Source organism: Euwallacea fornicatus, chromosome 20 (genome assembly GCF_040115645.1).
Source record: "Euwallacea fornicatus isolate EFF26 chromosome 20, ASM4011564v1, whole genome shotgun sequence".
Taxonomy (NCBI): domain Eukaryota; kingdom Metazoa; phylum Arthropoda; class Insecta; order Coleoptera; family Curculionidae; genus Euwallacea; species Euwallacea fornicatus.
The window spans coordinates 550,549-564,516 of record NC_089560.1 but is presented as its reverse complement, the minus strand read 5'-3'; the positions used below and the strand labels follow the sequence as shown (position 1 = coordinate 564,516).

Genomic DNA, 13,968 nt, shown 5'->3' with positions numbered 1-13,968 from the left:
TAAATTTAATTTTGGGCTTCCAGTGATGCTCTAGGATTGTCTTCAAAAAATTGGGCAGATCTAAGCTACGATAAAATCAGTACAAGTAGATTTTGCTATTCGCACTGATTTCCCGCATGAGAATACGTTTGAATTGTTCCCTAAGTTTGTGTCCAAAGGAGGAAAAATTTTATGATCAGCAATCACTCAGTCTGGATACCCCTGTTGATGCAATCTAACTGCTGCTCCTGAATTACGTTGAGTCGCACCATAAATTAATGACATATCAACATTTTCTGGATGTCCAACCATTGCTCCAATATTAAATTAAAATTTTGAGCAAAGGTCTTTCTATTTTTAACTTTCAAAATGTGATAATGAACATTCACTCAAACTGACAACTGCAGTTAATTCACAACTTAATGTTAAAATGAGACCACCTAACATGTTAATATTTATTTCTCCTGTAGCTTTTAAATAATTAGACATTTTAAAGAACTCTTTATACGAAACATGTTTAGACTGTAGAGATTTTCACATTAAAAAAAAAAGGTATATTTATGGAAAAAAAACATAGCGTCGGCGTCGAGACGCCGAGCGTTGCTTTTCATATTTTAATGTATTTAGCATTTATTTTAGCTTACCTCCTCTTATTTAATGCGGTGAAAAATTACTTTGCTAAGCCTATCTGTTTTCGTATAAAATGGGTGGGGCATCGAGTTCCAATGACCCTGTACATTTCTCCCTTTCCCTTTGCTCTTAATACATCTCCAATGGGCGTTGATCAGCATATTTTTGTTGGTCCGGTGTGAAGAGCGTTCATCGCCTTTCTTCACCCTATAAGCGATCACGTTACAACAGTCGTATTGCAAGTCTATTATCAAGCTTCACTTAACGTCTTGAGATTCTTGCATAAGCCATTAAACACTTGTAAAATTGCAAAATTCTGGTCTCTTTCCACTTCGTGGGTCGCATCCATACACGCTTATCGATACCTTTCGGATAATTCTCATCGGTGATTGCGATTTTATCATCATTTATCATCGATACTTCGATCGATAAGGCCTGCAGAAGTTTATCGATTGAAACTTTATACCTGCTTCGTCTGTCGAAATTTTTCGTTAAAGTACCCTGGGTACCGGGTTATCGTTCGGTCATTGAAATTGCTTCCCCCATTCATTGAAAAAAATCGTCGTGTTTGTAGCTGAACTTGCAGAGGTTTCGGTATTGGTTGTAGAGGATTTCTAAGTTTTTACTGTTTCTAGATCGAAGTACAAGGCGTACAGTAAATCCCAAAAATATTTGGACCCTCCCTGTTCAAAGATTTTACAAGTCCTAATTAAATACAGGGTGATTCCTGACCTATGCGCATAAACTTGGAAAATTTTAGCTACGGACAAGTGATGATTATTAATGAGAAAAAAATGTAGTAAAATTTATTTTAGTTTCAAAGATACCAATTTATTTAAAATAAAAATAAAAGAACCTCACTTTCATAAAATTGAAAATGCATTTAAATTATCATAGTAAGCATTCGAAGTTATTTCCTTGATTTTCAACATACAATTGAGCTCGCCGAATCCATGAGTTCCCACACGCGCTGCTCAAACCAGGTTGTTACGAATTGCCTCAGCAGCAGCGCATATGCTATTTCGTAACTCTTGTTCCGTGTTAACTTCAGCAACATACACCATAGTTTTTATGTGACCCTAAAAATAAAAGTCAAGCGGATTAAGGTCTGGCGATCGAGGAGGCCACCCAATTGGACAACTTCGACTCATCCATCACTCGGTAAACACATGATCTAAATGTTGTGGTACTTGTCACGCAAAATTTTGTGAAGCACCATCGTGAAGAAACAACGCATGCGGTAAGATTAACTTTTTCAAGCAATTTCGGAAAATTATTACGCAAAAATTGTAAATAAGAATTACTAGTTAAATAATTTTTCAGAATGAAAGGTCCAGTAAGTACTCTGTTCACAATACCATCCCACACATTTGCCGAGAATCGGCGTTGAAAATGTGCTCGCCGAGTGACATGCAGATTTTCCAATACTCCAAAATGCGTGTTGTGGAAATTGTAAATACAATAACGTGTGAAAATGTATGCATCCATAACTAAAATATTCAGGATAAGATTTGGATTTTAACTGCTGCTGATGTAACAACCACTGGCAAACATTCACTCGAGGCGGAAGATCTCTTGGAAGTAAGGCTTGCACCTGCTGCACATGAAATGGGTAGATTAACTAGTACCTTAACGTGCGCCGAATTGTGGATTATGATATCCCAAATTCCGCTGCAGTTGTCCTAGTGCTGATACCAGAATGCTCGTCGACGACTTTTAAAATCTCTTCTTTAAGATTCACAGTCTGTGAAGTCCAATTCCTCCCCCATGTTATCCAGGCCTCGGGCGCAAATTTCCAATTTTTCCACCCAGCTGAATTAGACGTAAAAAGGCTGCACGTCTCAGGTGGTATATTTGGGGGAACCTTTGAACATGAAGATCTGCTGCAGCCACTGAATTTTGATGTGATTCGATCGAATCACAAAACGAATCATGAAGAACTTATGGACGTGGTACTAGCACCGTGTCCACAAGTTCTTCGTTTGGAAAGTTATGCACCATATTTTATTCTAATGGCGTGAAACTAAGTTCGAATATGACCACAGTTGAACACAAATTGCTGCTAGAAATACCAAACATCGTCCTGACTTGTTTACTTTTTAATTTTTATAAACAAAATATTCCACCTAATTTTTTATGCCTCAATTTAATTGTGTATTGAAATTCACGGAAATAAGTTCCAACGGTTACTATGATAAATTAGATGCATTTTCAATTTTATGAATTTAAAAATCTTTAATTTTTTTTGCTGATAAATGGGTATCTCCGAAACTAGAAGTGTTTTACTATTTTTTTTTCACTAATAATCAATACTTGTCCTCAGCTATAACTTACCAAATTTACACGTATAGGTTAAGGATCACCCTGTATATTAGTTTTTTTTTACATTAAAAATGTCTTCAGCAATGATTTATTTAAGAATCTGCATAAAAAAGGAACATGGAAGCTTAAAAGCTTTTTTTTGTAATTTGAAAAAAACGTTCAGAAAACAGCTAAATGCGTCATAAAAATATTGGGACAGTAACAACTTTTACATAACTGCTACATGTATATAACTAATTTAAAGATATATAAGAACATAATTTACTAAATTGGTATTTTGTACGATCCCCTTTTATTTCAACTACATTTTTTAAAAGTTTGGACATTTACATACAATTTTTTTAAATAATTTAAATCAGTTTATTCCATTCTTCCTACAACCTGGTTTTTAATACTGTTTTAAATGTCATTTAATGTTTTGTAACTTGTTTTTTCAAATAATGCCGTATATTTTCTATTGGATTGAGGTCTGGAGATTGAGGAGGAGTTTTAAGGACTTTCAGATAATTGCGCAATAATTAGTCGCGAAAAATACGGTCGCTATATTTTGGTCTTGGTATAGCTTACGCTAATTAAATGTGATCATGTTTTTCCCGCTTTCCCTTAGATTTTGCCTTAAAATATTTAAGTACACATTGTGGTCCATAATTGCTTCGATAAAAACTAATTCACCGACTCCTACTGATGATGCACACCTCCAAACCAAAACCGAACCTCCTTCATGTTTTACCATTGAACAAAGATGTTTTTTTCAATTCTTTGCCTTTCTCCACACCATTTGACGTCAGTCTAACAAGGGGACCATCAGAGTTGCAACAAAAGATTTTTTGTCTAATTCACATACAGGGTGCACATGTAGGGGAATAAATTTATTTCAACTCCATATATTTTGGTTGGATAATTTTAGTTGTGACGTCATCATTGTTCTAAATTTGACGTCAGAATTAAGTTTTTCTTTAACAACAATCCCTCTTTTTGATAATTTTATGTGAAATGGCACGCGTTTTTATGTACCAGACATAAACTTAGTTAAAAAATGTTTCGATGAGGTCAAAAGCGGCATTACCATTTAAAAAAATGAACGCGAACGTCATATCTGGAAGAATTATGACGTCACTACTAATATTATCTAATAGAAATATGTGGCATTGTAAACTAAAATCGATGTGTCCAAGCATTTTGTATTACTTTAATTCCAAATCCAGAAAATGAATTTATTCTGTACTTTATGTTCACCCTGTATTTTGTACAGTTGATTCCCTGTTATTAACAGGTTCGAGGATTTTACCAAATGATTTTTAGATAACGAGAAAAATGTGTGTAAAGTTTTTTACACAACTTAAATACCTGATATATTTATGATTTTTGCAGAAATGCGGCAATAAGCGGCAGCGCGTCATTGTTTTGCACATTGCGGATCCGCGGTTCAAATCCGTTCACATCCATATTCTTTTTTTCAATTTAGTCTTTATTACATGTTTATTTTTTTTATGATTTTCGATTCTACTGCACCTAAAGTAGAATTCAAATACAGGGTGTTTAAAAATACACGGGGAATATTTAAGGGGGTGGTTGCTGAAGTCATTTTATGAAAATTGTTCTTATAAACATAGAAATGTATTGTTTCCAAGATACAGGGTGTAATTTTATTATTTTTTTTAATAACGGTTTTGGTAATTCAAATATTTTTTATCAAACTTATATCATTTTTTTAAAGCTTTTTAAAAATAATCAAAGAACAAAATATTCTTACGGAATAAGGGAATAAACACTTGAAATATTTGAAAATGTTTTTTATGATAAATGGACACGCAATAAAATGGTCCTTATTTTTTTATCTCGTAAACGAAGCAAGATACGACAAAAATTCAAGAGACGAAAAAGTCGTATTTTTAGTTGCTTCATCTCGAAAAAGTATCAAAATTTATTTAAAGTCAGAGGCGAACATTCCTTTGGCAATAAATTTGGTTAAGATGTTCCCCCTGAAGCCACTGGACTTAATAATTTTAATCTATGATAGTTAGGGCCTAACCAGCCTCTTATTACTACAAACGATGTTACCAAAATTTAAAAAAATCGATCAAAATATACTTGAATTATTTTTCATAAAATTACCTGAGAAATCACCCCCTTAAATATTTCTACGTCTATTTTAAACACCCTGTACATATTATAAAAAAAATAGTTTTTTAACAAAATTTTTTTAAATTAAATTAATAGTATACTAAAGTAAGACGTCAATCGGAATCCATATTTATGCCTTCCACATACACACATTTGGGTAGTAATTGTCATAAAAGCAAGTAAAACACAACATCATGTCGCATACACCACATATGATAGAACTTACATTTCTAAAAATCTGTTTAGGATCAATTAAAAAAGCATTCCATGCCTATTGTATCACGGGGAAAAACTTTTTAGACAACAATTAACATAATATAAGAGAATTTATTCCCACAATATCTTCTCTTGTCGTTAAGTTCCTCTGCGATTCCAATAGTTCCTTTAGCTGCTTTAACTTCTGCTGTCTTCGGGGTCCGAAACGACCGCTTGGTTCTTGTAAACGCACAAATACAAACGGTAATATTTTTCCAGATGATAATAATGCATATTGAGCAGTGTATGAATAGTGGGGTAAGGAAGGTGTCTGAAGGTGTAGGGTAGAAAGGTGTCTCCCAATAAATTTCGTCGCATACCCCTTAAGAGCATATGTTCATGTTAAAAACAAATTAACAGAAACAAATACCCTTCACCCTCCTTCGTCAAAGATCATATGTACAGGGTTATTGGCAATTAGACGTGTGCCTTTGGAGAGGTGATAGAGCACGAGCTATGGAGTAAATTGAACCAATACATGAATATTTCAAAACTCGCAAAATTTTTAGTTATTAAAATTTCTTCTTGATTCGTCTTAATGATTTCAAAATGTTCTTTTTAGATTATTTTGTTTTCGCTACTCGATCACTTGCCTAACATTGTACTCTTCCGTATGAAGTGAAATGCCCTGAAACATTCGCGTTATGTAAAAAGTTAGTTATTACTTAACTCTAAGTTAAATTGTTCATCTAAAGCATTTACGACTATTTTTTTGGAACCGCAAATTATTTGGTGAATATGTAATACCTCATTGGATAGTTATTCAAATGAGGAAGTTTTTAGAGCAATTTGTACCTTGTCTATTGTTACATGTTGCAACATGTTAAATTCGACATTTTTTGAGGACTTCTCAGGAGAAGTTGAGGAATCCGACCTTTTAAAATTATTTTATGAAAGTTTTTACTCAAAATCTTCACATAATGTAAATTTTCCGGACATATTTCATTTAATGCATAAGATCCTAATGTTAGACAAGTGATCGAGTAGCGAAAGTAAAAAATCTAAGAAGAATGTCTTGAAAAGTCACTTTGAAATTATTAATTCAAATTAAGAAAAAATATTAATAACTCAAAATCTACTGAGTTTTTGAATATTCAGATATGGATTTAATTTGCTCATTACGTCATGCCCTATCGCATCCTTAAAGAAATACATGGAATTATTAGTAATTCTGTACACTTCAATTATTGTTTAGGTGCTACAATATCAAAAACCATAAAGAAAAGTGAACATATACTAATATTATTAAGTTGAACACGGATTGAACCGTGGATCTGCAATGTTCAAAACAAGTATGCTGTCGCTTAACCCAAAGGACTACGGCAGTTTTGTAAAAGTCATAAACATATCAGGTATGTAAGTCATTTAAAAGACTTTGTACAAATGTTTGTCGTTATACAGGGTGTTTCCTAACTACGTGTAAAAAATTTAAAGGCGTAATCCTCGACTGATTTTGAGTCAAAAATGTCTAATAAACATATGTCCGCAAATGCCTTGTTTCCCAGATACAGGGTGTTGAAATGTGACAAGAAAAAGAGATTTTATTTCCAAAATGACTCAATTTGGGTGTTTGAATTTTAGAAAAACACTTACCATCAGCAAGGCCGTAAACAAAAACCATATTGGCCATTTCTTGATTAGTGTAATTAGGCATTTGAAAAATTTTCAAAACTGAGGTATAATCTGATTTTTGGGACACAGAACTAAATTCTTTCACTTTAGAGAGTAAAACATCAAAATAACACTGACTATCTTGTTTATAGTAGTGGAAGTAGCAAAAAAAAACTAACAATAAACAAATTAGTAAATACCACCAAACCTTTAGAAACCTTTAAAACCTTTTTCAACGTCTTTCAGTCAACACCCTGTATCTTGGAAACAAGGCATTTGCGGACATATGTTTATTAGACATTTTTTACTCAAAATCAGTCGAGGATTACGCCTTTAAATTTTTTACACGTAGTTAGGAAACACCCTGTATAAGAGTCTTATTATTAATACGGCGAGATTAAATATACCATGCGTCCTCGGAAAAGGAAACCGGCTCTTGTAAAAGGTAAAAAGAATTCCATTTAAATTCTCATTTTTTAGGGTTCAGCACTGTTTGGTTAAAGACTAATTTCTAATATAATTTTACTTTTACAAAATAAAGTATGTCTTAAGAATTTTCAAAAAATCTATTTTCCTGTAAAATAAAGTGTCTTTTCTATATCAAATACGATATAACGTTAGTAAGGAAAGTTATTTAGAATCGGGACCTAAGCCCATACACCAAATTTAAAAGACTTCGGCCAACTTACATTTCTCATGTTTTGTTGTATTTCTCAAATTGCAAAAATATGTACTTTTACTAATTTTTTTTCTATTCAAATGATAAACTATTATCATTAGATAAATTAAAAAATGTATAATGGCATATTAGACTTAGAGCTCCGCTAAATCTCCTTAATTTGCACATTTTTCAATGCGGTGTCTGAATTCTTTAAAAGCTGCCTGCACTTGTACTCTGAGAATTAATCGTACTGCCTGCGTTATCCAGTTTTTTTAATATGTCTGTATCATTTGGAATGGGTTCTTCATAAAATATTTATTTCATTCGTGCTCAAACGAAGAAATCCATTGTCGTAAAATCTGGGGATCTGGACGGCCATGATGCCCAGCGCTTTCGCCCAAACCACCTTTCACCAAATTGGTTATTTAGCCAAAAAAAGTTTAATATGAGATTATACATTTTTTAATTTATCCAATGGTAATAGTTGACCATTTTGATGGCACGAAATTGGTAAAAACAAAATTTTACATTTGGAAAATACAGCAAAATGTGAGAAATCAAAGTTCACCGGGGACTTCTAAATTAAATGTACGAGGTTAGATCTAGATCCTAAACAACTTAACCTTATGTCATATTTGATATAGTAAAAGGCACTTAATTTTAGAGGAAAATAGGTATTTTGAGTATTCGGAACACATACTTGATTCCCTAAAAGTGAAATTATGCTAGAAAGTCTAACTAAGCAGGACTGAAGAGCAAAAATTGAAAATTTAAATCCAAAATGTTTTATCTTTTACAAGGGTCGGTTCACATATTCGGGGACACACGGTATATTAATTACATAAAAATCCCTTTGTCACAAGTGAGTTTGTGAGCCAGAAGTTGTGAATTATGACTCGTCACTCAAAACGAATCTCTTAGCAAAATTTAATCGTACTTCTACATTTTTAGTACTAAGTCATGGCCCTTTCCTGAATCCTCCGCCATAGCTTCTAATGCACCGGCGAGTGATTTCGGTACTAGTTATTTTATCAGAATGATTTTACAATAGAATGTTCATTCTTGGAGCAGTAACTTTTCGGATTTTTCTTAATGGTTCTCATTATGAAGCGACTCTCCCTCTTATTTAACAATTTTAGACGACCTACTTGTTTCCTTGGAAGTATTCCGTCTTCATTTTTGTAACATTAGACGATGTCTCCAACTGTGCTCTTACTTAATTGGAGCATTCCACCGATCTTTTTATAGAATTTACCCTTTTCGTTATGAAATATCACTAATTGCTTTTGATCGAGGCTATCATTACTTTTGTTGGCACCCGAGCCATTATGGATTTTATTTCTAATTCAACGGTATATACATTCGACAAGCAAAAAATGCATAGTAATGACCTAAAAAGTAAACTTTTCTGCCATGGATCATTCTGCTGTGCATACAATCGGAATGTTTTTGTGACTCGTTTAGTTGTTCTCTGGGCTTTTTCTTCAAATTGGAAAATAAGCCATCAACATTCCGCGTGCTTTTTTATGCAGATAACTCCATAAGTGATTGATGAAGACATTTTTAATATAAAAATAATAATAATAATAACTAATAAATTTAATAGAGACTCGTAAAATCTTTAAAAATGGTGCTTTCGAATACTTTTGGGATTCGCTGTAGGTACCCGGTTATGGTCGGGTTCTTAAGCATGCTTCCCCAATTCGTTGAACAAAGTCGGTGTGCTTGTAGCCGAACATACGGAGCTTTTCGTGTTAGTCGTAATGAATTTCCAGCTTTTCGCCGATTTTTGATCTAACCACAAGACGTGGGTACCCTTTTCGTCTCATTGTCACCCAGTATTGCGCCCAATTTTGAATCCTATACATAGGATCGTTGTATATTTGTTTTAGGAAAATCGTAATTTTTTAGCAACGCTCAGGGACCTTAACTTAGTATATTATTTTCATTTTTCATTAAAAAAAAAAACGTACTTGGTTGTGTATACTTATACCTAATTATCCACCTACAACATTTGTGTATAAATATAAATAGTAGTTTAATGTTTTGAGTAGTAATATGTCTGGAGTGTCACGAGGGACAATGTTGTTTCCTATAGTCAGTTGTAAATGTTGCAAATCCAGGGCGGATTCAAAATGGCAGTCAGAAAGTGGCAAAAGGTATTTTGTAATTTACATTGCATATCAAAAACGCCGGATATACAACGGGAATCGCGGGCAACTTAACTGGTAGATTAAGTAGCAATTGAAGCGTGTGTATGTGCAAGATATAAAGAAAAAAAAAACTATTTTTAAACAATATTGATATGCCTAAGTAGATTTGTATTTGTATCGAGGAATGCATTCTTACGCTAAAACAAGGCTTTTTAGCTGTAATTAGTTAAGACATAATATTTATACGTATTTATTTTTTTCTGCCTTTTTGGTGGGTGTACAGTTAAGATTATCTGTGATGAGTAATTCAATAAAATTATTAATATTATTAAATGGCAAAGTGCAATGCTTTGGAAAGTGAAAATTGTGATTTGCCCTATGTCCTATCTTTGATTGTTCTTAGAATTGTAACGACATAACTAAGTATAATTATTATTATTTGAAGTTATCATTAATTTTTCACATTTTTCATGTTTTTGTTTTATATAAAATACGTGGAATAACTCATGACATGTTTTGTTTTTGTTCCTTCACCACTGTACCTCTGGACTGGCCCATCCTCAGACCCTGAAGCACGCAGGTGACTTTTGAGCTTGAGGTTTCCTTCTTTTAGGGGGAATAAACGCATGAAAGGTAAGCGTTCGTTCGCTGGGTATTTTCTGGAAATTAAAAAATGAACGGAAACACGAAGTGTTCTGACTCTGCCCGTATCAGTGGCGTCCTAGTTGGTGATGGTAATTTAAAATTATATTTTTCATAATTTTAAAGCGTCAGTATCACTAATTGAAATTCTTTCAGTTGTATTACGTTTGTCCAAGTACTTGCAAGAGTTTGGAATTTAATTTCAATGACGAAAGCGAACTGCGAAACGAAAAAGAGTCAAGAGACGAAAAATTAATATTTTCAGTTGCTCTAAAGTTGCGAAAATCTACCGGGCGTCGGCGTTTTTGTGTAAAATTCATACAAACCTGCCCCGCGGGAACGGCCCCAAAAAATCCGAATAAACTCTGGTAAGTCCAAAAGAGATGCCGCAACTTTGTTCTTAAATGACGATAATTTTAAGTAAAAACAAAAATAAAACACTTTTTCAAAGTCGACACCCTGTGTTGCGGGAACAAAGCGATTTCTGATTTATGACCTTTTTTTCTTTTCTCTTTTGACATAACGACAACCATCAAGTGACGCCACATGTTTACGCAACCCCCTGTATACTTCCCTAAAGCAATGTATTAAAAGTGAATTAATAAAAGCAAATAAACTAACTCATTTGTATAATAAGTCATCAATTTACTTTTTAATTATTATTGGTACACAAATGACATGTCATATTGCCGTTTAATATCCATATTGCTAATTAAGCAATTAATTATTAATACGAGTTTTCCTTTTAAATATGAAGATTACGCATAAATAGGTCAGAGTTCATCCTGTTAGGACCAGGAGCTTATCAGACCTGACTCCAAATTATTTTAATATTTTTTAGTCCAGAAGGAAATCGGTGTGCCGAGCAAAACGTCATAAGGTACAACAGAAAATTGTTGCTATACAGGGTATGTCACCGGGACCGCCATTAAATGTTTCGGGAAAACTATGAAATATACAAGTTCAGTAATACGTTGGCTTTCTTAGAATGAACAGATTTCAAAATACAAGGTGTTTCCTAAATATTAGGCAAACATTTAGGAGGCTATTCTCTGACTAATTTTATGAATATTTTGTCCATTAACGATTTTAGGAAAAATGCTTTGTTCCCTAGATACAAGACCATAAATGTTTATTAACAATTTTTGTTTCTTTATTATTAAAATGGTTAAAATAAGCGTAACAAGTAAGTGAGAATTTCGAAAACAGCACTACTAAACACGTTGAACGTCATTTAATTTCAATATGTTTTCAAATTTGTCATTTTTAATATATTTTTTAATCATAAATGCCTACACGAATGCTGAGATGAATGATATGCATTTCATGTGTGGAATCGCCAATAGGAATTCGTTACAGGCCAGGGAATTTTACATTGAACGATTTCCAGGTTGTAATGTTGCTGATCCAAAGAACTCATCTACGACTTTGTAAAACAGATACATTAAAAGGAAATGGACGTGCAGGAAGCACCAGTGACAGTGAGAATGGCAAAATTGTAAGAAAATATGCTGAACATGATAGAGAAAACATTGGAAGGGTTTTGGATGTTGGTAATAAGACTGTGTGGAAAGTTTTGAGGGAAAATTTGTTGCACCTGTACCACATATAACGTGTTCAGACTCCTCTTCCTACAGATTTTCCGTGGAGGATTGCATTTTGTCAACGGCTTTTACACACATTGGTGGAAATTCTGCAACTACTGTGGTTGATTCTTTTTACCGATGAAGCAAATTCCTCGAGAAATGCAATAAGAAATTTTCATAACAATCACGCATGGGCCCAAAAAAATCCATACGAAGTACTAGAACTCAATTTTTATCAACAATTTTCATTAAACGTTTGAATTGGAATTGTGGGTGATGGACTAATTGGACCAGTACTTCTACCAGAAAGACCTACAGGCGCAGTTTATCGTAACTTTTTAGAACAATCGCCTCCTGAATTTCTTGAAGATGTACCATTGGCAGCTAGAAATGCAATGTGGTTTATGTAAGATGGAGCACCAGCGCATTTTAGTATGATTGTTGGCGAATTTTTAATATAAACATATAGAAATCGCTGAATTGGCCATGGTGGACTTCCCTTATGGCCATCTAGATCTTCAGACTTGAACTCTCTCGACTATTTCCTATGGAGTCATTTAAAATAATTAGTTTATACTGAACCAGTGGGAACCCGGAAAGATTTGAGAAGTCGCATAATTGTTGGGTCCAATTCAATAAAAAACGCTCCTAATATTTTTCAAAGAGTTCGGCTTTCAGTGAAGAGAAGATTAGGAACACGCTTCCAATCTGTCGGCAGCAATTTTGAACAATTATTGTAGCTTTTAATAAATTCCATGAAAAATATTTATCACCTCGTATATAGGAAACAAAGTATTTTCCCCAAAATCGTCAATGGACAAAAAATGTTTTAAAACTACTCAGAGAACAGCCCCCTAAATTTTTGACTAATAGTTAGGAAAGACACTGTATAAACAAATAAACTTTGAAAGTAACGAAGGCAGTTGTCTACAGAATTGCAAATTGTTAAACATACAAAAAGGTAGTTTGTAACTCTTTTTTGCCATAATACTGCAGAAGGTCTATATTTTAGTATTTTGCCCGGCTTTGCCTAATGCATATAATACTGTCGGTTTTAGTGCTCGTACTTCGTGAAGTTATAAGTTTTGTTTCCGCAAACTTTATTAAAAAAACCTTATGGGGGGTTATCAGACGTTCAGAGGGGAAGAATCGTTGCTCGTTCGAAACAAGTCATGCCCCAAAGGAAAATTGCAGGAACGGTGGGGGTTTAAACAGGGCGTTGTTTCAAAAGCTTACTCAAGATTTCTAGAGTTGGGAAACCTAAAAAATAGACCCAAGAGAAGTCGTAGAAAAGTCACCACCGAAGGTCGCGACCGCTTTTTAGCTCAAATAACAAGAAGAACTTCAACCCTGAGCATCAAAGGTAACTTTTACAAGCTACAGCGGTTAGCATTTCGGTCGAAACTCTCAGGACAAGACTTCGAGCTCCAGGCCTCTTTAACAAAAGACAGCTGAAGGTTCCATCCGTCCTGTTCGTCTTATAGCTTAGAAATGAGGATGTACTGATCCTGCATCAACTTATAAAACAAAATCACTTAAAAATTATGTAACATTAATATAAGTATTTATATGTCAAAATAGATTATGTTTTGATGCAGCTTCATAATACAGGGTGTTCCAAATTAGTAGGCCAATCCGCTAACCACAGATTCCTGAGCGAAAATAAGTCGACTTTCCTTATGCGACTTTTTTCTTTGGCGTTTCATACTCACTATACAGAGTGTTAAAGTTATTAAAAAGTTAATTTATTTGGTTAATAACTTCGGTACTTCTTATCGTATTTTAATGACATTTTGTAGTGATGCACAGTTCGATGAGGCGTTCTTTTCCTATAATTTAGGTAAAAAAAAATTAAACCGGAGAAGGGAAATTGGAGGTCACGGACATGCCCCCCCCCCCCCCCCCAACTTTTTTTGCACACGCCAATGGTGAACGTGTTTAATTTTTTAATCAAAATATTCTTTTATCTTAATTTTTTCATTCTTGTAGCATGTTGTGAATCTAA

General features: G+C 33.8%; 1 long non-coding RNA gene across 1 annotated transcript; it reads left to right on the top strand.

The window, feature by feature from the left end:
- Nucleotides 1-1,367: 1,367 nt before the first annotated feature.
- Nucleotides 1,368-10,245, top strand: LOC136345579 (uncharacterized). Its single transcript, XR_010733162.1, has 2 exons — nucleotides 1,368-6,712; nucleotides 7,297-10,245. It is a non-coding gene; the product is annotated as an uncharacterized lncRNA (long non-coding RNA).
- Nucleotides 10,246-13,968: the final 3,723 nt, after the last annotated feature.